General features: G+C 36.8%; 1 long non-coding RNA gene across 2 annotated transcripts; it reads right to left on the bottom strand.

The window, feature by feature from the left end:
- Positions 1–1372: 1372 nt before the first annotated feature.
- LOC121233474 lies at positions 1373–27418 on the bottom strand. Of its 2 annotated transcripts, XR_005932983.1 has the most exons (4): positions 27177–27418; positions 4662–4793; positions 2654–2725; positions 1373–2015 (listed from the first exon to the last, which is right to left on the bottom strand). It is a non-coding gene; the product is annotated as an uncharacterized LOC121233474 (long non-coding RNA). The 2 variants fall into 2 exon arrangements; XR_005932982.1 differs by lacking the exon at positions 4662–4793.
- Between the last annotated feature and the right edge of the window lie 237 nt (positions 27419–27655).

Raw genomic sequence — 27655 nt, forward strand, 5'->3', positions numbered from 1 at the left:
TCAGTAATTTAGAGTTAAAATAAATAAATAAATAAAAGCATGTTGCCTCTACTGAAATGAAAATGCAAATTCTCAGCAGATCCAAACCTCTTTGGTGTTAGCCTGTCTTTGAGGGAAACATATGCAATAGGTTTTAGTATTGAACTGATAAATTCACCTGTGATAAGGAACAAACATAATATTTATGCTTTTGACCTCAGTGGACATTTTGTCTCATTGTATAAATTTAAGTTGCCTCATTATATAAATTCTAAATGTATTGCCTCCTCTTTGCACATTAGTATGTCTTTGGCAGAATAGCTGACTGGTTATCATTTCTAAAGCATGGAAGATTACTGGTATTTTTCAGGTTTGGAAAATTGCCAGCTTATTAATTTCCCCTTATTTAAACTTTTCCTACATTCATCATTTAACCTATTTTTCTTCTGTTCAAATGTGTTTTGCCCCTGTATTCTTTCACATGCATCTCCTTCTTTAAGATGTTTTGAGTAACTATTTCAATAGAAACTTTTTGTAAAGTCATATAGTTTTGAGACTATATTTTCACCAAAAATGCTTTATGTTATGGTGTTCATCACCTCTTTTCCAGGTCAATAATACTATAAATAAAGCTATTTTAAAGAGTTTAGTTTAGATCACAGTCAGTTTCCAGACTCAACAGATGAATACCTAGGATAAGGACATATGAAATTCTTTTGGTATTATAACATTCACTTGCTGCATAAAGCAGCAACAAGCAATAATATTTTCCTGATCTTGGATTAAGCTTCCTCGATGGATTCATTCTCATCTTTCCCATCTTTCTGTTGGGAAGGCGGCACTGAAATACAAATTATGTGCTAGATTAACTGAAGGTTTTGTATAGGAGACCTGAACAACATGCAGATTTGCTGGCCACACCTCTGTTTTCAGCTAGCTCTCCCCACAGTATACTCCCCACACAGCTAAATATACATATTGCAGGCAGCCTGGCCTCCCAGATTTTTGAATGCAGACTGTCTACAAGTCTTTGCTTCCCAGTCTTCTGGAAGCTTGGTCTAAGGTCTAATAATGTGTATTCAATCAGGCATCAAATATCAAGGTCTGCTTTTTTCACATTGCCAAAAACCACTCAGTTCAGCTTGGATGAGAAATTATAACTAATTAAGTCTGTATGTTCAATATTATGTGTTCTGTGAGATGAGGATCAGGCACTTTGGTTCCCATCCCCATAACTTAGACATAAACAAACTAAGCCCAAATTTCTTTCCTTACTAAGACTAAATGTGAATTTAGTCAAAACAGCCTTTGACATCAATAAACATTTAAGTCTATTGTGCATGTGAAATGTGCATGTGAAATGTGTGCAGTAAATTAAAAGGAATTTAATAAATTCACAAAGTATTAATTTAATTGGCTGATAAGATTTTACAGAAAGAAGGTTAAAGTCAATCCCTTTAATTTCTCATATTTAAGAAAAAGCCCCTGCATAGAGCCTTGAGGCATGCCCTAAAGTTCAAAAGCAGACTCTCAGAACAGGTTTTGGAATAAATTCTCAATTTATGGGTTTTAATGAGCTTTGCATCGACTTTAAATTTGGAGCTTGTTATTTCATATCAAAACTGACTCTGAAATGCTAAAGAATATGGAAATAGCTAAAGCCAAAGCCATGTGGCTTTCATGAAAAAAAACATTTTAGCTGTGATTTTCCTACATTATTGAGAATCAGGAGCAATTTGGGGGAATTTTTATTATTATTTTTTCTGAATTTGGAAATAAGTTAGAGGCTAGTACAAATGACAAATTACTGTCATAAGCTACTAGAAAGGAATATTGCTGTGTTTGCATCCAGCTACATACTACAATAGCTTAAGTTTTCATTGGTGCTTTCATATTCAACCCCCAGAAGAGTACTTTGCAACAGTACTTGTATCTTCAGACAGTGTGAAAGGTTGCAGAAACCTCAAGCTGAATGAAAAATGGCTGAAGAAATACGCTTGAATGTGGTCTCTCTTTCTCGCATGGGCTAACGAAATCTGCAAATTAGGGAAAGACAGAAATACCTTACAGAACTACATGTTCATTTGTATAGGTCAGCTTCTAGTGAAAAGGATCTTCAAAAAGAATGCTAGAGAGCAAGCATGATTGATGAGAGAGAAAATTAGATAACCAAGCTTGTGCATCATCATAAACAATATTTGTTTTTAAGCTTCTTAGTTGTAAATAAATGGACATGATCTTGCAACCTCTGTCATCTTCATCACAGTATTATAAATAACTGGTAGATCACAACATCCCAGACCAGGAGATTTTTTTGTTTAGAATTTGCGAGCTGTCAGACTTACTAACAATCATGTCTGTGCGTGTGTTTTTTTCTTCAGGCCCAGCAACATATCATTGTCCTAATCAAAATGCAGCGAGATTCAGTTTAAAAGTGGCTGTTTAAAAAGTAAACACTTTAATAAACACTAAAGTATGAAACATCCTTCCAACAAAGGGAAAAAGCTTAAGTTGTTTTAATCTAATGCAAGTTGGTGCTGCAATGGTTTGAGCAGGCAGGCTGGAACATGGGCTCGGTACTGAAGAATAGGTTAAATAGCCGTGTCCCGGACTTCTGTCTTCAGTGTTTGAGAGGAACAGAGATCTTTTAAATCACGTCTGATTCTGGTCTTACCTCAAACAACCTTCCCAGGGGTAACAATCAGGACAAGATCAATCTCAGCATGTTGTGACTAGCTCCAGCTGACTAGAAGGAAAAAAGCACAGTATTTTTAGGATGCCTCAGTCGTACGGTAACTGAAAGCTTTGCTTCCTGATAAAACATGAACAGCTTTTCCTAGGCCTCTAATTCCATCTCTTCAAAATGTTAATTTACAGCAATTTTTCTTAATATAGGGCTATAATGGTGGCTGTAACGATGGCTTCATGTTTCAGTGAATACGAGCTTTGTCTTGTTCCATATTCAATCTCTCTGGATGATAAGTTTTATTATGCACATTGACAGAAGTCAATGTCTGTTTGCTATTTCAGTTTTATATGTTACCAAGCCTGAACACAGAGAAATTAAGTTGTTAGCTCTATTATGATGCAGTTTGGATTTGAAAAAGAAAAGAGAGGAAAGTAAAATGGGCCAAAAAACCACAACAAAAATACATAGCAACAAGCATTAAGAGACTGACTGTAGCTCAAAGAATGAACAGAATTTGCCACACAATAGAAATGGGAGGAAGATTTATAGGGCCATTGAATTTAGAAGAAAACATTTGCAGGAGAAGGATTAAATGTTCTGAAGAACTTCTGGGACAAAATAAAGGGAAACACTGAGTGCAAAGCCTTGTCAGATTCAGAGATGTATTCCAAAAAGTATTCATATTGAATGATCAGGGAAAGAGCTCACAAAGAATTTTGGTCAGAACAGTCAGAGCTGAGCCAGGCACAAGGAGCCTGTGGAAGGACAGCACCTGGGAAATGCAGTAGAAGAAGAAAGTGTACCGCAGAGCTGGCATGTGTCATTGTAAGTCCAGCAAAGTAGCTCTGTCTTTCCAAAGTAAAGGAGATCTTACACTGTGCAAAATTTAAAAGATGCCTAAGACAAACAGGTGAGGAACTACTGCAGCTGAACAGTACTAAATATTGTGAGATACACCTTGATAGGAAAAGGTTGGACAAGAAATTGTTATCATTATGATTACTTGTTTTGTGAACATAACACATTCCTCACAATTTACGCAACAAATATATAAACCTATATATAAACCTAACTCTATTTTCAGTGCTGTGCAAAGCCCATGGCCTTCAGGGAAACCTGAATAGACTCCTGAATTAGTGACCCAATGTCTCTTCAGTTCTTTTAAATTATTTTTTTCTCTGCAAATAATATAAAGGTTCTTTAGTATAGTATAGCCATATTATACATTTCTTATAACAATAGTTTGATAGAACTATTTATATTTTTTAGATTATTATATGTAATTAATATTAAAAACACCAATAATGAATATCTGTGTATGCCTGCTATCTTGAGGCAAAGAACATAGGTTTCTGTTTCAAATGAAGGTTGATGATGGTAAATAAGGCACCACCAGCTCCAAAAAAAGAGCTGAAGATTACTGGTGGTTAGAGACTAAAGCCCATGGAACAGAAATGCAGGAATTAATACATTTCATTTTTTGGTTTGCCTGGTATTAAGAGTGAAATTGAAGCTGGAAAACACAATCTTCCATTTATTCCTCTATAGATAATAAACTCTAAAAAGCAGTGCATGCAGGTAGTGTCTCAATGACTCAAACCTGGAAGTCATTAACTGGGGCATACAACCTGCAAATGGCTCTTTGAGAACTGGCCCTGCCAGGTGCTGAGCCATGGAGAATGAGTTTGCTCCCCCATTGGCAAGGTAAGGACGAGGCTACACATGACTTCAGCAACCCCAAATTGTCACAGCTAGTCAACTCAATACTACTAGGTAGCAGATAGGATCACTCCAGGCAGTACTGTAGCATTGAAATGGGTTGTTTTCCTCTTTGAGAGGAGATTACTCACTAACTTCTGGGGCACCAAGTAAATTGTTGTGCAATTAGGATGCTTGTGAACACAGGCACTTTTAAAGCAAGCTAACTACAGTTGTCTCTGTATAGCTTCCTTAAGCAAGGAATAAAATGTTTTCTCTTAATTAATCCACTTACTTTCTGGTTTTCGACTGCAAGGGAAAACACTTGCTAAATTGGCTTAGATTATGCTGCATTTTGTTGTACTTTTAAAATATTACTTTAATAACTGCTTCTTCTGAAAACTGGTAATCATTTCTGCAATGTCATCTGAAATGAATGAAAAGACAGTGCTAACACCATTAAATATTTTCTCTCCAGTTATTCTCTCTCTGAATTTTTAAATGCACTCGAAACAGAAAAGTTGCTGCCCAGAGTACTGGCAAGCTAGTGATGGGCAAACGAGGAGCGCAACCGCTAAGAAAGTGGCAACACAAGCAAGACACAGTATTTGCTGGTGTTTACCTGCCAGGGCATCCACAGTCTGCTCCTATTAGATTATACCACAGTTAGTTAGTATTATGGAAGATGTGTACCCAGTCCTAGTCAGAAAACTTGCCTGCTTATATGTATCGTGCAAACAGAACAGTTATAAGTAATAACGATGGAGTGATAAATACTATTTTGTATATGCTTTGCAGAGATTTAACTATTCACTGAAGGGCAGTGAAGGCTTCTTGATAACCCACGTTCCCAGCTAAGCAGAGTAACTGTTAAAGTGTTGGGGATTAAAAGGAAGAAGGGAAATATTATTTTGTTTGCTGAAAGACTTGTTAACAATATTCAGTAATACAGAAGGCAATAATCCATGATTTACACATTTAAAAATACAGCTGTGAAGCTAGGGTCCATTTTTTATTCTAGCTGGTGCTCTGTCAGGAAGAGCATGCAGAGGATTTGCAAATGTGCCACCAATCCTTCAGTACCTGGTAAAGAAGCAGAGCCCTCAGAAAGTGTAGATCTCAGGTTTCAACTGAGTTTTAGCAGACACTGGGATTTGCTATTATAATCCACTCCTATACTTCTGGTAAATGAACTGTTGCAGGAGATACAAGAATATCACCTATTAGCTAGCTATGGCATTCAAACACTACATTTACTTTCATAAAATCCATTCTGTAAAATACTCTCCATTCAGTGCAGTCACTAAGGTATGAAAGAAATGAATATTACTTATAAGCCAATGGAATCACATTTGGAAATTAAAATTCTGCTGCGTGACAAAGACAAGTTACAAAACCCCCATAGATTTATGAAGGAGAAATAAACAGAAAGCAAAAAATAGCATTGCTTCTAAGATTTACAAGTGTCATATATTCAGTAAAATATGTTATAAAATACAATGATCCAACATCAACAATAAACAACTAAGCTGTGTTAGTTTTACACAAATCTTTCTTCTCTTAGGCCTTGTAGTTTGATTTTGCTGCACATTTTAACCTCAAGCTTTTTCCTGTTGAACCACTCATTGAGGAAATGTTTCAAAGAGCTTTGCACTTGCCCTCATGAGAAGAGAATGAGCAATAGGAGCATTTTCATGAACCATCACCTTTTTTTTAATAAGCACCTATGGTGATTGCTGTGTTTTTCCTGGAGATAAATGAAAAAAGTCTGGAAAGGTGGAGCATAGGTAGGAAGCATTTTATTCAATAGATGAATGTTTTTTCCAATTCCGATGTCCTCTATACCAATATGTGGATTAAAGCACCTATAAGCATGCAGTGAAAATTGATTTAGGCATGCAAGTAAAAGAATGGCACGGAACTGTAGTAACTGTAGTGAGAGGCAGGTTACAATGTGTATTTATAATAAGCCATTCCTAGACAAGTAATTTTTACTATGTGGGTGCAGGACTCAGCATATGACCCAAGGCTGAGAACAGTCAGCCACCTCTGCTCTGATAGGGCCTGTGTTAGTAAGAATTCTGAGATATTTCTGTCTTGCCAAGCACCTTTCTCAAACCTAATGTCCTCAGACTCGTATCTAATATTTATTGCTGAGGAGAGGTCATTGGCTGAGCTATCTGCATTTGTTCTGCAGGAGGAAGAAGGCAAGACCTTCTTTTGGCTCCCCATTTTTGATGCTACAAGAAAAGTGAGAAGATAGAGCTAACATGACCTTTCTGGAAATTTTTCTTCCTTTAACCTGGCTGGATGGATATCTTATACCATATAATGCATCCATTGTGACAATCCCGGGAACCAGTGACAAGGAAGATCTGCTGCCCATTTAATTTCCAAACTGTAAAAATCCAGTGCTGTGTCAAGACACCCCACATATTCCAGTGTCTGCATGCACCAAGTAATTGACAAAACAGGATATGTTTGGGTCCATGCATGCTTTCACGTGGGGCATAGCCAAGCTACACGCCAGATCACTGAATGGCCCTGCAGCCATGATGGTTATAACTCTAACCATTTTCATATCCTCAACTCTAACCTGCCCTATTTTTCCTCTAATCCCTCCCCGTAGGAAAACAAATCTCCCATAGACACATTTTAAATGTCCTATAACTAACGGGTTACTAGAAAATTAAATGCCGATGTTACCCATGAAATTTTGGTTAGCAACAGTCAGATAATTATTTAATTTATCTTCAAATTATGTTGAAAAATGCCCGAATCCAAACCTGAATTTGTAAATTCTTTATGAAATTTCTAACCTGGATCATTTATTTATTATTTATTCTCCACATACGGCTTCAAGCGTCATTCTGTTTTATTTTTTGTGTTTTGTTAAATGTCAATAACAGCCTGTTACCAGTCTATACATAAATACTAATTTGATTGAATAAGTTAGCACTGACCAATAGCAGTAATTAAATTATAACTAGTCATAATTAGTTACAGTATTGGTAAATTGTGTTTTATACTTCCTTCATCTGGATAGTGATAAAAGAATATGGATGCTACCAAACCAAAGATCCTGTTGAAGCCTATGAAAATCAAAAGTAAAATTTGATAAATTCTATTTTTGTGTATATTTTGCTATAAGATATTGATTCCAAATGCATGTTTGCTATTTTGACAAAGGCAATGCAGCACAAATAGAGATTTGCACATAACTGTAACTGTGCCTGGGATTTTGCTGAAAAAGAAACAGTAATTAAAATAATAGCAGTATGTTCTCAGTGATGGTCACACAGTATTGCAAGTATAAAAGTATCAAAGCCTTCCAATCTTCAGCAGCTGTAAAACAAACGGAGATTGCTATATATTTTTCAGGTGAGGCAAGATTTTTAAAGGTCTGATGAAGTTTAAGAGCTTATCTGGAAAAAAAATGCCAGACTTCATAGTTCACTGCAGTGCCAATTTTAAAATAAAAGTTTTCTATTCCCACACAACACCCACATCTTCTTTAATCCTCAGAGTAGTGTTTTCATCATATGTCAACCTTTTTATCTAAATCTGTTCTCGATTGCCTTTTTTTTTTTGCCCCCCCCCCCATTTAATTTTAAGCAACTCCTGTCCTAGGATTCTGATGTGATGCTATTCTTCTGCCAGGTAGAAGTCCAAAGTGAAGTTTGAGTATTTGGTAAACCTTAATAAAGGTAGAATATTGATACTGTGTTGTTCAACCTAGTCTTCTTTCAGGGCTTTTATTGTGGATCTTTTTCATCAAATAGGAACAACGGAATAGATGTGTCTGAGGATTCATGTCAGAGAAGTTTGCATGACCAAACCCACTTCAAATGTCTGAAGAAATCCTAGGAGCCACAAATGGAGGTCTGCTGTCAGAGGATGGAGTATTCACAGTCTCTTTTCATGAATGATGGTGAATTGATCACACAGGAAGAAGTGCAAAAACTCTTCAAAAGGGTAAAATAAAAGGCAGAAAAGTCAATCACCACATGAAAAGGGAAAGTTTATGGCCATATCTGAATTTTTCAAAGAACATACCAAAGGAAAAAAAAAGAGTACTTTTAAAAGTCAAATTATCCAAGTATCACAATTGCAATGAGTTGTTTATAATGCATAGGTGTCCAACAAAAAGCTGGATTAATAGCTATGCTGAAGTATACACTGTAACTGCTGTAGCCTGATCTCCAGCACCCTCTATGTCAGTCAGTCATGAGAATTAAGGAAAAAGAGCATTCAGAAGCAGCTCCCTTCAAACTGAAATACTATACTGTACTGTAGAGTGTGTACTATGATTTGCATATGATTATTGAAAGATAAATATCATATATCAATTTACAACATAATTGGAATTGTACCTGCAGTAATCAGACAACAGCTATGGGATAAATAAACAAAGGAAGACTGTCAAAGCAAATTTTGTAGAAAATTATATCGATTTGCAGAAGCTAATACCTATTTCTTCAATTAGAACCCTTGATTAAACAGTGGGAAGAGGTTACATGAATTATCAGAGGATATGGTACAGCTTTCACAGGTCCCAAGGTGCAGAATACTACTGACCTGTAGCTACAGTGCATTATGTTTATTGCTCCTTGCAGTTTTACTTTTGGGTGATTTGGACTTTCAGAATAGATGGATCTGGGCACAGAAGTCATTACAAAATTGACCATCTGGAAATCCACCATCATTTCAGCTGTGTGTAATGTAGGAAACACAACAACCTGCTCTTTGGAGCCAGCAGAAATAAAAAAGAAATTACGATGAGCCATAAGTGACACTGCAAAGAGATGGGTTTCTTTTGACATTTAGAGTTAACTGGCAGTGAGGTATAAGACAAAAGCATCTGCATGACACAAAAAAATTCCAGGATTCTGTAAATCTATGGATGACTTCTTTGGGAAGTTTGGGAGGGAGAAGATGCTGGGAAATAAGAACATGTGTAAAATAATTCCTGAAGACTATGCTTAAAAACTTTTTTTTTTTTTTTTTTTTTTTTTTTTTTTTTTTTTAATTTATGAGGGTCTAAATCCTGCCTTTAGTTTTGTGGTAGGAATTCTAGAGAAAATCTACAGATTCTGAAGTGGTAGCTCTGGGTTTGTCTTGGTGTTAAATGAGAGCAGAATTTTGTCCTCTGACTTCAGTCATATACCTGTATCTTCATAGTTTTAGTTTCCATCCCCATAATACTCCATGAAAGCCATACTGAGTGGCTTGAAGCTTTGTGAACTGGTTAATAATACAAAAAAAGAAGATAAATATAACAGTGACAGAATCGTTTCCTTTCCTTTATGTTTCTAGTTGTGTTTCAGAGAAGAAAGAGATTTCCTTCCACCAGGAGGGACATTGCTTTGTGACTAAAATGGCATTAGACTTAGACTGTCTCCTATGAATTTCCTGAAAGCACAGAAGAGTAGCAGCATAAAAGAGCAAACAAATACTGCTGCGTGAATAGATTTGAAAAATAAACTGTGTTACAGCATATATTTCAGAAGTTCTGAAGCCAGAAGGAATCATTAGATCTCCTGCATAAAAAGGCCTTAGACCTTTCTTTAAGTAATTCCTGTTTAATTAAAACTTAATAACAACAACAACCCAGTCTTGACTTAAAGTATTAACAGTTTTGTAGAATCTGCTGCCCTATTTCATAAGTGGTCCTAAAGGCAATCACCATCATTGTCAAAACTGCCCACTTGATTTCTAGCTTGAATTGATCTAGCTTCAACTTCCAGCTAGGGGATTTTGTTATATCTTTGTCTTCTGTACTGAGAAGCCTCCTAGTTTCAAATACATTCCCCAAGGCACTTACAGACAGTGAAAAAACCCACACTTTATCCACCATAAACTTACTAGTTTATGGATGGAGAATGAAAGACTCCATCTGTGAAGCTTATCAAAGGGAAGGTTAAGTCATTACTTTGAATAATATTTCAACCTAACAAAATGACTTGGAGGGAAAAGGTTTTTATTCATGTGAGCTGAAGAATGAGGTAGGTATACAATCCTTTATTTTTTCAAGTATTGGTAACACATAGAGGTCCAGATGAGTTTCAGACTGGCGTTTTCTAAGTGACAGCAGCCACAACTCGTTTCTGGCAAGCAGAGATGAGTCAGGCTGCAGCTCTGGAGTGAGCAGCTGGAAGACAGTGAAGATACCTTGACTCTGCGCATGTGTTCTGATCCATGCTTCAGCTTGACAGAAAATGTGTGGACTGAGCCCTCCACACATTTCTGGCATGTTTTTGGCAAAGGGTACAGAACCAACTGCCATTCACCTTTCAGACAGGGATAGCAATGTAAATGAGAAACTCCACCAGCTCATCCGGTCACCTTCTATGCACTTGCTCACTTCTCCCCAGTGTAAGAGATGCAACGGAATAATCTGCAATGAAAAAAAGGGCTGAAAAGGGAAAAGGCATGGGGTTTGGGTTTCTCCATATTTATTTCTACAAGTTCTGCAGACACTGAAAAGAGACTGAGTACAAGCCCCTTATAGCTGTGTCTTACATCCCATTAGAAAGGTGATTTCACTAAGGGTAGTGTGTGCATCTGTAAAGAGCTTAGCTGGAAAAAGTGACCAAGACACAACTTCAGAAGTGCTAGTGTTATTGATGGTTATGTATTTGGCCATGGTTTATTTCTAGTTACTACAAAACCAATTATATATATATAGCAAATTTATTTATACACATTCCAAGGGTCACTGTACCCCAGGAAATACCTTTTCACAGATCAGATCACTCTTGACTACTAAAGATACCTTGGTTTGGCCCATGGAAGGAGCCAATACGCACATTCTGAGCTCTTTGACTCTTCTGATGCTGCCAGCACCCTGGTGGGTATCATAAAATAAGAAATATATAACTCTGTTAAGACAGGATGCTGTCTGTATTACAGTATAAATATGTGAACTCATAGGTAAATAATCTTTGTGCAAAACCTTTCTTTTTGGTTTTAGTGGAAGACAGAACAGGGAAGAGATTTTTAAAAAAATAAAGGAATACTAATTTCCAGGATAGTGGAGTAAAAAAATAATTTAAAAAAATGAAGCAGAACATATAAGCTGGACATATTAGTCATCACTAAAATCCCAACAGTTTTCTTCAAAGCTTGTTGTAGATGATAAATATATAATTTAATATGTAATAAATATAATCTGCTTACTGCACCATCATATACATACTAATACAAATAAAAGCACCACAGTTACGGCAATCCTGGGGATACTAAGTGAAAACAATAAAGGAGGGTAGAATTCAAACCATGCATCTTGCTTTTGTGGAGAATATAGGAGAAGGTTTGTATCACCCATCACACAGGCCTACATGATCTGTATATAAAATTTTTTAAGTACACAATATAAGCAGAGGATAAAATGTTTTTCAAGGATGCCCTTGCACACAGGATGTGATTAATACATGATGAGGGAATTGATTGTCTCTGTGAATGTCCAAACTGGAGCTTCCTGCAAAGGCTAGTGTTGGCAAGGGAAAAATTAAGGTTAATATCACTTAAAGCAGAGTATTTGACTGTAGTAGATAGTTAAATCTGCCCTTGTCTGTACTGATAAAGGTCCCCTGGACCTCAAAGGATCCATACAGTCAAGTTCAGAGTGGATGCCGATATAAATAAGAATTCTAGATTCCACATCTGGGTCTCCATATACGTGTCCATGACAACACAAACACCCAAACTCACTAATGGCTTTCTGTTTTTTGAGTAGAAAAAATGTCTTTCCAAGAAAAATCTAATCTGTGCTTTTTAACTTGCCCCCTCTGTTACTGTGATGGAGAACTGCATACTCAGGCTGATATAAATTTGATTCTATCATGATCCTCAAATCCATTTCCTAATTTTATCAGAAACAGGTATTTCAGAAAACTGTACCTGCTTTCCTGACCAAAATGCAAAACCTGACCAAGGAGTTATGTAAGTTACTTAAGCTTTCTCTAAAGTTGGATAACTATTTGGAATTCATTCTACCCAGTTCAGTCAGCAACTATTTATGTGCTCTATATGTTGTCATGAAAAGAGTAGTATTAGTATAATAAAGTACAGTATTAGTTTAATAAAAATGAAAATATTCAGGGCTCAGGATATGCTATCTGGATCACAGGTGAATGCACAGTTTAAACTACAGATATGACATAAAAGACTATGCTGGACACCAAGTTCCACAACAGACTATTCCCAGACCTTCTGTTTAATTCTCAGCTGAGGTGACAAACTATTAGGGAGATATATCATCATAGCTGGCACTCTAGGGGTATGTTGTTATGAAAATTTTGTCCCAGGAAAAAGCTGACCTAGGAAAAATATGGAAAAGGGGACATGGAGAATAGCAACAGCAACAAGAATAAGTATACTCAGGTGTAGTAAATACTGAAAGTGTCAAACTGAAAGTGGTGCTCCAAATACCTGTTCTAGGTTGAGTGTCTAATACAGAATAAATTAAAAAAAAAAAAAAATCTGTTTGGAAGCTATGTAGGAGCAGAATTTTATAGTGGTACTAGAAATAGCTAAAATAAGCCTTTCCTATAATGTCTCAAAATGTATGTGATAGCTCATATATATTTTAAGTAGCTCTTTGTAGGGCAAACTGTTATCGTAAGTAAAGCAATGTGATGTGAAAATCTTCCTTTTCCATACACAGAAGATTTCTGTATTTAAGACATCTGAATGCACTTTCAGTTTCATGTGACCATCTTTGCACACTGAGTGAGTGCAAAAAGCAGACGATAATGATCTGTGTCTTTCCACACTGGTACAAACACCAGGGCTATTGGAGACTTACATGCATCCATTACTATTAATAGGAGCAACCATTGTGTAAGTTCCATTTTGATGAGAAAATGGACTCAGGAACATTTCTAACTTGAGCTGCTTTTAGCTATGCTAGGATGAGATGCATATTAGGCCTTCCAAAGCACTTATGTCCCACAGCTGGACGTCAAAGGAAATACACTAGTTCAGTACTTTATCTCTTACCCTCTTACACTGAGAAATGAGTCTCTCTTCTAATTAAAAAAATGTAGATGGAAACCCTGGGGCAATATATGGTGTGAGTTGTGGGAATGACCAATTAGGAAACATAAGACTAAAATGATCCTGCTCCTGGATGAGGGTGTTAGTTTTCCTTAATGTAAAACTTTTTTTTTTTGTCTGTTTTCCCATTCAGCAATGAGCTCTGTTCCCATGAAACTTGTCAGATAAGGCCAAGATTTTCAGTTCAGTGCTGCTTTTGATGTCTGCTTGGGAGAATGGAAACCAGCTCTCTCTGCTCCCCTCCACATCCTTCCATTTGGCAAAATCCTGTCCTTTCTCCAGAGAGCGTGCAAAACATTTTGCAGTAGGGTAAAGCAATGACATGAAGATACTGGACTGCAGAAGTCGTTCTGACATGATTGAATAGCCCTGGCTGAAACAGAAAGACAGGAATAGTTTTTGTTCATTTAATATCTAACATTTTTACTTTTCTTTTTTCCTTTTGCTTTCCATTAATGGATTAGAGATGCATTTTTATAACCCTGAAGAACTAATAACAACAATTTGGTATTCTATCAGCATGTCATAGCTTGATATTATCCGATTTTGTGCCATGAATTTACTACACTTTAATTCAAGCATTTACCTAAGGAATGGCATCCTTACATTAATAAAAAGTAGAATAGATTACATACATAAGTATATGCTACAGTCATCAATTTAATAAAATTTATCTTTTCCTTTTATGTAAATTTATAAAATACTCTCACTTCTCACCCAGTACTTACTTGTTTGTGAACTGTTTGACTGGCTTGGGTGAATACATGCAAATGAAAAAGCTACTTTATTCTGACTGAATAACATGTCACATTAAATTAAGAAAGTGAGCTGCTGTAGAGGAAACATTAATTAAATCAAGGAGAACTATGTGTTCAAACTTGGAATGTATTTGGAACTGCTCTAGGGGAAAAAAAAATAAAATGAGAAAAGAATCTCGTCTCAAACTATATTCAGAAAGCTGTAGCTGGAAGCAGACGCAGTCACAGTCAGAAATCTGCCAGTCTACTATAAGAAGCTCGATACCAGTTAGATACCAGGATATTACTTAATGGATTTTGTTTTGCATTCTCCAAAGTTTTTACAGTTGCTTGATTGCCAGATGTTCAGTGCAAATTTATGGCCATAGGAAAGAAAGACAAAATAAATAAATACATACATAGATAAATGTATACATGTTTGTAGTAAGGAGGGTCAATGTACTGCATTACAATATAGTATATATTTAATTATCTTTTTTTTTTTAAATAGTGTCAGAGAGTAGAGTAACAGAAGATTCTTTCCCTATTATTTTTTGAGCTTTGTTTTAAAAATAAAACTTAGTTTAAAAGGAATTATCACTGACAAATCCATAGGTTCCTTTCAAAAGAGACTATTCAACCCCATAACGCAGCCTTATAGTAAATATTCATTCATCATTCACTGCTGGTTTTAAACTTTAAATTCATCATGATCGTGGAGAACTTTACATTCAGATACCACGTACTTGACCATTTAATGTTTATAATTTCCAGATAATAAGTCTTCTTTGTGAAACCTGATAATCAACTTAAAATTGATTGAGTCTCACGCTTTATGGGCAATGTGCACTATTATTATAGAGATTTACTCCACAGCTGAATGCTGTATGGAATGGGAACCACATTTGGAGGTTTTTTTCCATATTACCTAACACAATCAGCCAGAGCTCTTCTTTTAGAAATAAACATGGATATTGGAGGTCTGTATATGGTTCATGTTTTATGTGTGCCCAATCCAGAGTGATACTGGTTCTGTTCCCGATTTCTATCTAGACAGATTCCAGTTCGTAGCTTGATACTTTGATGCCCATTTTATACAGAAGATAAAGGATGATAAAGGAGAAGCTAAGCTAAGGAGAAGCTTTGTTTAGAAAAAACAAGGGGAATTTAAGAGAACTAATATGATAGATTGCATGGTTGTATTTCAACCACTAAGGTACAGCAAATTAACAAAAAAAGAAAACCCCCAAAATTAAAGCATCTGTCCCCTTCTACTTGGAAAAAGTATATACACACTTATAGAATATAAATTAAAAACTGAGAAGGGCATCAGATAGTAATGAAAAATAAATATTCTTGGATTATTTGGTATTTCATGATATTCATTTATCATAATAGATTATATGAAAGTTATTTCCTCAGTATGAATTTCAAATTCAATAGACTGGTATCCCAACCAAAATGGGTACGTAAGAAGATTTGGAGAGGAGAGTGGAAGGGTCTAAATGCTTAAATCGGAGCTAAATATCCAGAAGTTTTCTTCAGAAGGTTCCACAGTATTAAAGAAGTATTCGACAAGTTGCACCTAGTCCCCCTTAATCAAACTCTTCTTCTATCCTGATCAGAATATTAAGCACATTTTAGCCAGTAAAGTGGCTACCAGCCAGTGAACCACATGGCAGAGGTGGGGGAGCTAAAAGCTTTGTCTCTAAAATACTCTGCTGAGGTTCAGTGGAGACCTGAAGTGCAGCTGAAATGCCTGAATAGTGAAGATTAGCACATAATTTCTGATCTTTCCTTCAAAATAAGTACAGACTACAGAGATTCACAGCTAGAAACTTCAGCACATCTGTTGTATTGAATGGTATCTGAACAGCTGCTATGGCACTAAATAGTACTGTGCCTGTGTAAGTTTACATGGCTTACATTACGTTATTAATCAGTGACGGATGTCTTCTTCCACAGCATCACTCCCATGTTGCATACGTTTAGCTTGCTAGACAGCAATATGGCCAAGAATATGGAGTAATGCTAGAGTAATGCAATGACTGCCCTTCTGAAAGAGCCCTCACCTATACATAACAGCAGGGCAAATTTACTGAATGTTATGCATTTCATAGATCATGACCGCCACTCATTCATTTCTAGAAAATTCACATTCACAGAGTTGGGTGTTACTTTTAGGTATGTTGGCTATTTAAAATCTCATCCATGATTCTAAAATGTTTTTTTATCAAAATAAAAACCAACCAGAAATATTGCTGCTTCAAATGCAAGCCCATAGGGTAGCCATCTTCCCTTTGAAGTTTGGTTGCTATTTAAAGAAAAGTGTCTTGATTTCAAGCGAATTCCTGCTGTCAACACCATGTAAACAACATAACTCAAAAGGATCAGCATGTTATGGCCAGTATAATGAGGAAAGACTATGATTTATAGGATACGAAGAATGAATGACTGTGTTGCTTTACCAACGATACCTGTGGAACGAAGCACAGACAAGGGACAGTACAAAAAGAGCTTGAGTTACTGCTAGTGTGCAGCATTTAAGGAGTTTTCTCTAAATATATGGCAGAATGTAATAGTTAAAAAAGCACATTATGCTGAAGGCAGAGGTCATCAAAGATTTACACACTAAGCCAGAATATAATTGAGCTGGGGGATTCTGTGAAATTTGCAAGTGATTTAACATCTTTGCTGTTCAATCATGAGTCCTAAAGGAATTTACCAATACTTGGTTTTCCCTAAAATATCACTGTTTTGTACCTTGACTTTAATTTTTCTTTTTCAAACTTTTAATAGTAACGGGGTAATATTAAACAGAGGACATATTTAATCAGACAAAAAAAACCCAACCCTACATATCAGCGCAGAATGTCACTCTGGGTGTAGTAATAACTTCTCACTGTTTTGGGGACTCTATAGACTATTTTTTTTTTTTTTTTTTTTTTTTTTTTTTTTTTTTTTTTTTTTTTTTTTCTTTTTTTTTTTTCTTTTTTTTTTTTTTTTCTTTTTTTTTTTAAGTAAGGGATCTTAAAAGTAAATATAAAGATCAGTTTTTCGTTTTATTTTCTTGTGCTAGACAGGTCAGAAATGCCTGAAAAGAATTTCAAATTATTTTCACTGCTTTGTAAAAAGATCAAATTATGTATCTGAAAATATGTTTTTTCTTTATTACCTTGCACTAAACTTTTAGTCTTTTATTTAAACCTTCCCCCCTGACTTTTATGAAATTTTGCCATTAATTTACCAAAAAATTATTTTTCTGGTATATAACTGTACATTAAAACAGCACATTCAGTTAGGCTTTCCTGAAAAGCCTGTATGATGCTGAGATGTTTTTTGCAAATTATTTCTGAAGGAATCACTCATATAAAATAGGTTTTCAGAAGAATATTAAAATTTTTTGGAATAGATAATTTTTCTACATTCCTTAAAATTTCTCCCACTGTTGTCATTAATATATGTGTCCCTACTCATTGTGAATATGAAGAAAAATCTCTCACAGTCCTGTATTTCTATGAAGAACTTTCTCTCTTTCAAAACCTGGTATTTGTTGGTTGAGTTGAATATTGTAAATGGGAAAAAAAGTGCAGCAGAAGAGACATACATTTAGAATGGACTTCTGAGAAAAGGATAGACTTTATACACAAAAATGAGAAAAATAACAGTCGGTACTAATTCTATGTATAGATTGTGTTATGTTGCTTTATTTTCAGCATGACATTGTTTACATGTTTTTACACAGAGGCCGTCACACAAGGTTAACAAATGGTTATGTTCAAAATTGCGTTCTGGAAGAAAGGTTATAGGTTGTCTTATGCCATTAGGTCTCCTGAGAAATTCAGTGATTTCCATTTGTTTCTACTTTTTGCAGGTCCCTGTTAAGGCAAGCACTGAACACTGAGAACCAACAAACCAACCATGACTTTCCTTTTTTCCACCTTGCTGCCCCAAATACCAGTGGCACTCTAGTGCCCAACTCATTTTGATGCTTCTCTCCTTGCTACTGTGGAGCACAACAGAATGTCCTGTTTACCAGTATGGTGTGTTCCACAATTTTCTCTCATCAAACTAAAATTACCTTGCTTGAAAAATAGAGAATCATAATACAAAAACAATGAATACAAACTGCAGTGAAAATCATGCCTAAAAAACAAATGCAGAGAGGAGCTGTAAGAGTTTGAAAAGTTGCAGTAGGCTGTTCCATTAAATAAATTGGAAATATGGCTAAAATACTAAAATGTTGAAAAGATTACTTTTTAACGTGTGTGCATTAGATATGTAACCAGAGCTAATGAGAAGTATCTCTAATTTCAGAGTAATAGAGAACATAGAAAATATAAGTAATAATCACTTTAAATATTAATGTAATACTAACAGCATTCTTAACATTTTTAATTAAACTACAGAAGTATGCACACACTCTTGTCATATAGTAGGAAGTGAGCTCCAACTCATAATATTCTTGACTGTTTGAGCCAAAATAATGCCAAGGGCTACAGTGAGATTTCAAAGCCTACCGAAGTATTTCAGCCAAATATTTCAATTTAGAGTCTATGCCATGTGTAAGCTCCGAGTCAGTTGTCTTGCAACCAGACTCTTTGTCTTAATTTGAAGAAAAAAAAAAAAAACAACTTTCCATTTCTCCTTCAGAGGCTCAGATGATGTTATTCCACTTAATGCCTATTACAAATTATGTTCACTCCTATATTATTATTAACAGCAGCATAAGCGTCTTCATCACTGTAATAGCTAGGGACCCTAGTCATAGATACAGATTTCAATGTGCAAGACATTGTGAAAACGTGGAATTGAAAGAAAAAACCCACTCTCCTCATAACTATTTTTGTAAATATTAAACAAGAAGTAGATGGGGAGATAGAGCTAAGGGGAACCAACAAGAAAAAAAACGTCCTTTTGTAACAGCCACTGGCCTCAGTACCCTGTCTGCTCTGCCAAGTCCTCCAGACAAGGAGCTTTGACAGGGGAACCGAAGGCAGTAACTTTTCATACTGCTTTACCTTCCCTGCCTATTTACTGCATGCAGCAGTCTGTCCCTGTATATGGAGTGGGAGAAAAAAAAGAAACCTCTTGTCTGAGAAAAAAATAACAAGTGGATACAGGCCCAGACTGGGGGCTGGCCAAAGGTGGGAATCAACACTGCATTGGTGATGATAAGTGGAAGGGAACAGACCTGGAGAGGCATCTCTAATCAGATGTTACAAAAAGCAGATGGAAGTGAAGCGCTGCATGCAGGAAATTGATATGTCAAAACCAGTGGACTAACAGAGTGGTCTGTAGATCGTATCAGAAGGTACTGAGATCTTATTAGAAGGTACTGAGCAACGCAAGGAGGCTTTGCTGGTTTTTGTTTTAAAGTAAGAAACTTCTAGCTCTCCACTTGCACTAATTCTCACAGATAAGGCTTAGAAAGCAGCCTTGGATCCGTGGTATCTATTGGATCTATGGACACATCTGGGGCTGGTAGGCAGCAGCTTGATGCAGAGGTGACAGTGGGGTGCCAGGGACCACGGAGAGAGATGCTGGTGAGAGGCGGCAGCCCCCAGACGCCACGCTTTGAACTCAGAAAGATCTCAAAATTGCTGAAGTGGCACACAGGAAAGCTGATAGCACCTGTGCACAAGACAAGGAGCCCCAAAAAAAAAATCAGCAGCACTGTGCCCCTTCCAGAGGCCATGTCTCCTGGCTTCGGCTGGATTCCAACACATGTGCAGAAGATATAACGTGAGAAATAAAAACCTGATTTTTTTTTAATCCCTGTTCAAGGGCACCAAATTCATCCTCCTGAGAAAATATTAATTTGGGTTGCTTAGCTTAAAGGAGAGGAGAGCAAGGGGGAGTGAGATAGTTTTAGAAGACCTTCTAACGCCTAATTTCTATCATGGATAAAATAAAATAAATTTCCTTCAATTCCACAAAAGGAGATTCAAATTAGATACTAGAGGAAAACTACTGAAAGGTAGGGAGACTTTTTCTCTAGAGTGCCCACTAGTGAAAGTCTTTAGCCTATTAGAAACACCTGCAAGGTAGGACAAAGACATCTCCTGGGAGGGAGTGGGCTAGACGGTCTTCTGAGGTCCCTCTCTGTGCTGGGGCTCTTCTTCAACCACCCCAGTCAAAAGACCTGTAGATCTATGATTTGATTAGACAACTTTGAAAAGACATCAAGGCTTCATTTGAAGACTAAAAGGAATGGAGAATCCTATTAAAGTTTGTTCTTATCCATCTCTGCTGCTAAAACTGTCTGCCTTACTCTTCATTTGGATTATTCAAGCTTTAATGTGTAGCCTTTGGTCTTTCATTTGTTTGGTCCATCAACCAGCTTTATTTGTCATCTTGAGATATTTATAATCTAATGCTTCAAAAGATTGTATACATATACATATCAGAACTAATACCTTTTTTAATATTAGTATTCATATTGGTATAACAATATTTTTCTAATATGAAATATTAAAATACTCACAGGTTGAAAAAGTCCAGTTTTAGCATTATATCCCTAAAATCTTTTTTTTTTTATAAATCCAGCTAGCATAGAGGACAGAGAAGAAATAAGTTTCAGCCCTGTGACTTAAAATGCACCCAAATCCATTTGGTATAAACAGCTTTTGCAGAGACAAAGATATAATGAACTAACTGAGGGGAAATCCTGAGGAAAGAAAATACTCAAAGCACCCTTCAATAACAGGAGAAACAGGGCTGCACACAGACAGCAATGCAAATAAGGTTGCAAGTGGCTACAGGAGTAGCATCTATTCCATTAACTGAAAAGAAGAAACTCCATTTTTGCCTTGGCTAAAGAGAGCAATACCAAATTAACTTTGTGACATAATGCGTGCTGGAATAGCTTTATATGGCTGCTTTCCATAATAATACAAATCTATAAATCCAAGGGTATAGGTCATCTGCTCTTAATACAAAGTGAAATTATCAAATAGAGGATAATGGGGAATGACTGTGAAACTCATGTGAATGGAAGTTTCTGTGACTGAACTTGGGAGCAAGAGGGAGAAGAAAGCCTGCTGAGAATTTTAAAGAGGTCATTCAAAGAAGGAAGAGGGAAAAAGGAGGGAGATTTTGGATCAGAAAGAAAAAAATAATAATATCTTTTTCATTTTGGAAGGAATTTTAATTCCACCCTTGTCTAAATATATAAGAGCATCAAGGTTTTGTTTCACCTCCCCTATATTAATGAAAAATAATACGCATCATTCAGATACATAACCAAAGGTACAAGCATAGTATTTTACATGCAATGGATTACATCTGGGTTTTGTCTTACTAAGTCCAGACATCAACTGAAAATCACTGCTATGATATAAATTAGGTGGAAAAATCTCTTGATAAGAAGTGCTTGTCCTTTCTGTCACCCTTAATTTCAACACTTGGGCTACTGGACTTTCCACTATATTGTAGCAGTGGGGTCTGAAGGCTTCTTAGCATTTCCAGTTCTTAAGGATGATGTAAGTAAGTGAATGATGCTGATAAAGAACTACAAAGGACTGCACTATTTCAACAAGGCCAAGTGCAAGACCCTACACCTGGGTTGGGGCAATCCCCAATATCAATATGGGCTGGAGGATGAATTGATTGAGAGCAGCCCTGCGGAGAAGGACTTGGGGGTACTGGTGGATAAAAAATGGGACATGAGCCAGCAATGTGCACTCGCAGCCCAGAAAGCCAACCATGTCCTGGGCTGCATAAAAGGAAGTGTGGCCAGCAAGTGGAGCGAGGTGATTGTCCTCTTGTTAGACCCCACCTAGAGTACTGCATCCACTTCTGGGGCCCCAAGCATGAGAAGGACATGGATCTGTTAGAGCAGGTCCAGAGGAGGGCCATGAAAACGGTCAGAGGGTTAGAATGCCTCTCCTGTGAAGAAAGGCTGAGAAAGTTGGGGTTGTTCAGCCTGGAGAAGAAAGAGAAGTCTCCAGGAAGACCTTATTGTGGCCTTTCAATACTTAAAGGGGGCTTATAAAAAAGGCAGAGAGAGAGTTTTTGCCAAGGTCTGTAGTGACAGGACAGGGGATAATGGTTTTAAAGTGAAAGAGAGTAGATTTAGATTGGACGTGAGGAAGAAACTTTTTGAGATGAGGGTGGCAAGACACTGGCACAGGGTGGCAAGACACTGGCACAGGTTGCCCAGAGAGGCAGTAGATGCCCCATCTCTGGAAACATTCAAGGGCAGGCTGGATGATGCTTGGAACAGCCTGATCTACTGAAAGATGTCCCTGCCTATGGCAGGGGTGTTGGACTAGATGATCTTTAAAGGTCCCATCCAACCCAAACCATTCTATGATTCTATATGCTATTTGTTTTCTAAAAAAACTATGAAAAGGTTAAGAACAGAATTCACGATGATGACCACATACTATATGTACCTATGGATAATATTCTAATTTTACTCCCAAGTTCACAACCAAATTGTAAAGCTGAATAGCTAGTATGATAATTTCCACTGAAGCCAAATATCACAAAAAATTCATGGTAAAGATAAGGATTATTGTTAGAGATTAATAAACATTGGATTTTTATTCACTTAGTTTTCTTAGCTAATTTTGTTTCACTTGTACTGATTCCTTCAGTCACTTTCTATAAATCTTTAGCTCCTCAAATTTTGCTAATATTTTGCAACATGATTTGTAATTATAAAATTACAAAGTTCTGTGAAGTGTAGCCAGATAAACACAGCCTGGTTTGGAATTTCTACAGACATATTTTGTTCTTTGACAAAAACATCACATTAGTTTTCAGAAAACAAAATATCTTAATGTTTTATTTTATTTTTCCTCTTAGAAAAGAATGGAATAAAAAGAAAAACACATGATGGGGAGTAAAAAGAGAAAATAACTGAAAAATAAAGATTGTTCCTATGGAAAAAGTGTTCCTAAATGAAAGTAACAAACAAACTGATGAAAAGAAGTTAGCTATCCCTCTTCAGGACTCAGGAGGAATGGTCTAATATTTACCAAATGGAAATTATTTCCAAGCTGCAGCTATAAGATCTGCAAATCCAGATTTCTCTATGGTTTTATCTCATTTCTAGAGCAACTGGAGCAGGGATTTTTATCTCTGTGAAATGTTAAGAGTTTCACCAAAACGTTGAAATTCAGTATTTGTTTTACTGGGCACCAAAATACTACTATTTGCTTCTTCATAACAAAAACTCAGAAGGTCCTAGTGAAATGATATTTTTTGGTAAGTATATGTCCTGTTAATTGAAGAATATTCCTGCATCCATAATCCTTTTGGCAGACATTCATCTCTGCTTCTTACAATATTGTTGTTCGAGATAAGTGATGTCATCCATGATACAACTCTGTACGGCTCTGATCTTGATTAGGGACTCCACTGTAAAGGAGGCTTTAAACAATAATACTTTGCGGACCTTACAAAACCCTGGAAATATAGTAGCCCTTGCATAAAGCCTCTGGCACTAGTTGAAAACTCCAGTGATCCCAACACCCTCTGGTATAAAAAGCTGTCTGTGTATTGACCAGAGTTGCCTCAGTTCAATAGGGAGTGAAATCAGTGCCTTGATACTTGGAGAAAGTCTCCAATGGCTGCAAATCCTCTATTGCCACATTATTCATTTCCCTCCCTAAAAACACTCTTACAGCTGTTTCATTCACTCTGCAGAAAGCCTCTTCTCCAGATGGCATGGGTAGCCTACCACAGGCTGATGCCAAATCAGATCCTGTTGCGGGAGGTCCAGGGCTGAGGAAAGAATGAAAGAAAATTCGATCTCCTCTGAAAATGTGGAACGCCCTTGTGAAGGACACAGAAAGTGATTTTTATTTCAGGGAGAGAGTTACTATTCTAGTCTGGAGCATAAAAACATCAATGAAGGGTTACAGCACTTAATTTTCTCTTTGCTCTTGCTTTTCAAAGTTTGCATAACTACTTACTCCCATTGGGTTAGATGAACTAGAGCTGAAGCTGATGAAAATTATCCTGCGTTTCTTCAGCGTCAGTTGGTCCACGGGGATAAAGTCTTTTGGCTTCACTAGAGCTACTGGGGCCCATTCTGTGCTAACCTGGACCCTGTGCAATTGCACTGATGTCAACAAGGCAGAGCAAGGTGAGTGCTTGGGAAGACAGCGACGTCGATGCTCGGTTATGCAATACTCTTGGGGAGGTTTTTCACTTGCCATAGCGCATACAGCTGGGAAGGCCATTCATTAACACTATTTCTTTCAGGATCCCTCTGAACTCAGGATGTCTTTTCTTTTTGGAGTGGTGAAAAAACAAGTGCACTATTATTACAGTCGTTGACACTGTCTTTTATTGGCATGAATAGAGATTATTTGGACAGCAGCAGTAAATGATGTGCAGTAAATCAATCAGGCCAAATTGGCAGAGATTATTAACTAAAGAGACAACAGTGTTTTTCATCTGAAAATAAATGCGCACAATGTGGTAGCTATTGTTGTTGTTTGCATGGGGCGAGCCTTTTCATGGTTTTGATCCATGAACATGAATGGGGGAGCATTTAATTATGGGATGCCTTTTACAGAACACACATTTTAAAACGACAAACATTTGTCCTGGTAAAACAAATGACAGATTCTGTAATTATTCTTCATGTACCACTGGATACTCTAATAAGGAACTCCTTATTTTCTGCTACAAAACATGCATCTGATGAATATCCGAGCTCCTAGACTTCAGGTCATAATGTTCCTTGGTATAACACACAGAATCCTATACTTTGTGTATTAATCTAATGCTGTATTTTACTAATCTTTGATACAGGGGGACATGGAGAACTTGCTGCAGCACTAGGACTCTACTTCCCAACTTCTCATCTTGCGAAACGAAGGTACTTGATTAACTGGAAAAGAACCTGCCAGCAACAAGGTACATTTGTCATTTAACTGAAAGAGCTGCTGGTTTTTCCTCTTCTAAATTCCTCTGTGTTTGGAATCTGCTTGACAAAACTTACAGGGCTGGGTAGCAGTTGAGAATATATTATTTACATAATCTTTTGGAATACTGAGGATAAAAGTAAATTTTAAAAAATCTTTTTTTTTTTTTTGCTGCACTTAAAATAGACATAGCAGAATAGTTAAATCTCACTATTAAAGAGGTCCAATGTGCACAATGTACCATTGCATCAGTGCAGCAACCTCAGCTCAACCTTGTACCAGCCACACGCTATGGTTACTGATTCTCCTACTAGAAATAACGAATAATTATCTTCGTAGCTTAGGCATATCGCCAAACATAAGAAGCTACATCACAATAAAGACTCTATTGGCAATATATTTATCTTTTGCCAATTGTTAGCTGAGCAATTCTCACATTGCTCAGTGATGTAGCTACTCTGGCAAAAGATGTAGTCATAGAGCAGGTCTGAGGAATTAACACTACAGCTGGGAGTATAATCTCAAGGGAACAGCACTGTTTCTGATGTACAGAGCTAACCTCTCTGCCAACAGTTTTCCTGCAGGATTTAGCAAGTTGCCTTCAGAAGGTAACTCAAGGAAAAGATTTGTTTAATTATGTTTACCACCTTTAGGTAAATATATATATTAGTCATGAATAAATGACCCAACTCTCGTTATATCACATTAACCCTAAGATAAATGGTTGCTCAGGAGTCTTAATGTACTACCTCAATCAGTGACTGCTCTATAAAACCTCTTTTAATTTTCCCCTGTAACTCAACTTGATAGCAATTCATTCTAAGCAATTTTCTTCAATCCGTTTCTGTTCTAGGAAACAAGTTTGTATAATGGTGCACTTGTTCTTTGTGTCATTCAGACACTTGAAGATGTCAATCTGCTAATGTTCATTTTTTGTCATTAGATTCTTTTTTCTCTACCATTTCTAATCACCAAAAATACTTTCATGCAGCTCAGCACCTATTTAAGTGCTACCTCTTTTATTCTTTTGAAACAGAAGGAATGAGTGATTAGAAACACACATTAATTATCCTTGTACAGATGAGAGGGTAGAACCAAACATAGGCTTTACAATAATGGATGGAATTATATTAAGAATTTTTATCACTCATCCTTCTATTTTAAACTGTTGTCTAATGCTACACTGAATAAAAATTCAAGTCAGTCAAGGTAAAGCTTTAGATTCCTTTCTTAAAAATGATACTTTCTTCTAAATAAATTTCGACACTGTAATTTTTAAAAAAAATGCTGTTAAGGACCTTAAATTTTGTATGAAGTTTAGAAAGCGTTGAGTCATCCTGTGATGTTGACCACCTCCTAGTAGACACTCACATAATACACGCTGATATAGATGCACAATAAAAACGAAATGTCCACTTACATCTGAAACCAAGATTCCAGTAATAATTGTCTTCCTTTCATTTCAACAAAGAATAGAAGGGACAGGAAAATATTTCAAACCCTAAACTATGGAATAGTTCTCCTTTCTCAAGATTAAAAAGTTTCTTAGTTACCTACTCATCAAGAATTAACCCTGGAAAAATGAGTGTGCAAAAAACCTGCTCAGTAGATTTCCCTTTCTCACTACCTTCCTCAGTCAAAAACCCCAACAATTAAACCCGCCTCAAATAAATATAGTCCATAAGTCCCCACTGGTTCTTAGGAGAAAATTCCAAAGAGATTATTATATTTTAAGATATCTGAGGCTGTTCTGCAAAATGAGAACTATCAGTAAGCCCAGGATATTGTGATTTCAGTTTCACTTAGGCACGCACTACAAGAGTGGTAACTTGTATTTTCTCCTCCACTGACATGTGCCCAGCCTCCTAAACTGCCTATAGGATTTTTTTTTTCCCCATTCAAGCCTAACCACAACTGAATGGAGAATGTAATTAATGTGTCTTCAGATACAAGAGAAGCAGCTAAGCCCACCATTGTGCCTGACTCATTACTCCTGAACCATAATTTCCAGCTGGAAAGTAAAAAGAACGACACCAAAACAAAAACCTACAAAGCAGGATCATCACTTCATATTCTGAGTGCTCCCTGCTAGAGAATTAAGGCACTGTGCTACTAAGGTAAACTTACATGAATGAGCTTGATATCAGCGCATTTGCAAGGTCTTCCTGGGCCTTTTTTTTTCTTTTTTTCTTTCCCTTCGGACAACGTCAATGATTTTTATAGCTTCAGAACTGCAGCTTGCCAGGCTGCTGCTGGCAGCACCAACGGAGGCCTGAAGGTCTCCGGCGTAAGGGACACCCTTGCTCCCTGGCAGCGGATGACAGTCGACCGGCTGTGGCCCTGCAGCACATCACCGCAAGGAAACTCAAAAATGCACGGATCTGAGTACAGCAAGATACGCTTTTCCCACCGCAGCTCAGGCTTGCACATCTGCGCCCAATGTTTATCTTCGGCCCCAGCTGGCGTACCAGAAATGTCACCGCTGACTGCGTTTCCTTCCTTGTCCTCCTTAGACCTCAGTTTCAAATGTCAATTATGGGGTCCCTTTGAGGCTACATATCATCTGCGTTTAGCATCTGACTGGTTTAGTTTAGGAATCCCACATT

Source organism: Aquila chrysaetos, chromosome 1 (assembly GCF_900496995.4).
Source record: "Aquila chrysaetos chrysaetos chromosome 1, bAquChr1.4, whole genome shotgun sequence".
Taxonomy (NCBI): Eukaryota; Metazoa; Chordata; class Aves; order Accipitriformes; family Accipitridae; genus Aquila; species Aquila chrysaetos.